The sequence below is a fragment of the Nematolebias whitei genome, chromosome 21 (genome assembly GCF_014905685.2).
Source record: "Nematolebias whitei isolate Nwh7 chromosome 21, NemWhi1, whole genome shotgun sequence".
Lineage (NCBI taxonomy): Eukaryota > Metazoa > Chordata > Actinopteri > Cyprinodontiformes > Rivulidae > Nematolebias > Nematolebias whitei.
In genome coordinates, this window is record NC_056518.1 from 12,664,843 (window position 1) to 12,666,582 (window position 1,740).

The following is a 1,740-nucleotide window of genomic DNA, read 5'->3' on the forward strand; positions in this document are numbered from 1 at the left end:
GCAAACACTAGCTAAAAGTAATAGAAATAAAACGCTAACTAAAAGTAGCGAAACACTGACTCAAAGCTAGCCAAAAAAAAAAAAGTTTGTCAAACTAAAAACAAGCTATCTTTCCATATCTCCCTCCAGTGTTGCACTAAGATCATTTTAGAGCACGTTGAGAAATGGTGGTGGTGTTTTTGTCAAACGTTGTGATTAATGTCGTGCACAGTCTCATACCATATTGAGAGACGTTGTCAGAGTATGTGTGTGGGTGACTCTCAGTTACTACCACATAAAATATAGCTCAATGTCTAAAACTGACCAAGTTATATCAGTCTATATGTTTTTAGGGTCAGCTGACTGTGGTAGTATTTTGGAACCAGACTGGCTCATACAGTTATGATGAGCTACACCCTGTGATGATTTCCTGCAGGGTTTTTTGTTGGTTCGGTGCTTCTTGAGGTATTAGCCTAAAACACTGCGTGGGAATAAATATACTGTAAAAAAGAAACTGGGGTAAACGTTCTAACATTTTTAATTGAACCTAGAATAAATGCACACGTCACATTTAATCCTTCTTAACCTCGAGTTGCTTTTGATCTTGTGTGATGTTTTTTTTTTAATGTCCTCAGGAATTCGCTCATGGGACGTGGACTTCAAATCCTGCAACCTGGACGTGTTTCTCCAGGAGTTCCTGTCCCATCACACGGCATCTTTTAAAGGTGCAGGTAAGAATCGTGGTTTTGCTGAAGCAATTCTTCATGCCCAGATTCTCTGAACTTACATAAAACTCTGTTCTTCACGGTGGCAGGCGAGCTCTGCCGCTTTGAGGTCACAGAGGAAGGAAGGAAGGGAAGTAAAGACCAAGTCAGGCGATTGTTAAATGTGGGCGAGCCCTCAGGGCTGAAAACAAAAAGAAACCTGCAACTAGTGGTTCCACTTTGTTTTTGTCATTTTTTCTGTTTGCACATTAAAATCTAAAGTATGTACAGAACATCTGAGCACAGCTGGAAAGAGAAAAGCATGGAACATGTTCATACTTTTTATTCTGCGTATCACATGTTGTCATCCCATAAGCTTGTCTGAGCTAAATGCTGCAGTGAATGGAAAGTGGCGGGGTGCATTTTTGGAAATGCATTTATCTGCTGTCTTGCCAAGATGTGAGAATCAATATCTCTTATTCCGTTACTGTAAATAAGCAGCTAAAACCAGCTGCTGTTCAGCTCAAAGCTGGGAGGGAGCATGGAACGAGAAGGAAACTTAGAACAGATTCAAAACTTGTAGTTTGATCATTTGTTCCAATTTCTTTAATTTAAAATTATCATGCTTAGAGGGGAATTAAACCTAATAAGGCAGAATGAAAAATGAAGAATTCAAATAAAAAGCGAATAAGAGCAAAATAAGAAGTGGAAACCTTGAGGAGTTCCTGACAGGGCATGAAGCACAATTTGATGGCATGCTGAGTGGAAGAAAGATCAGAGGACTGGATCAATGGACTGGGGCTGATGAGGAAACTGAAGACCGGTGACTCTAACGCGGACTGAGAGCAGGTTAAGTTGGCGGGGCAAGAGCTGAGGCGCAGAAACTGATGAGGATAAGTGACACTGGCGTGGAAAAACACAAAGAACAGAATATAAGAATTACAAAATGCAGAACATAAACGTGATAACTGAAAAGGAATGAGGCTGAAAATAAACAAAATAGGCTACAAAAACAACAACAAAATCCTAAACAAAACAGACACTGTACTACAGAAAT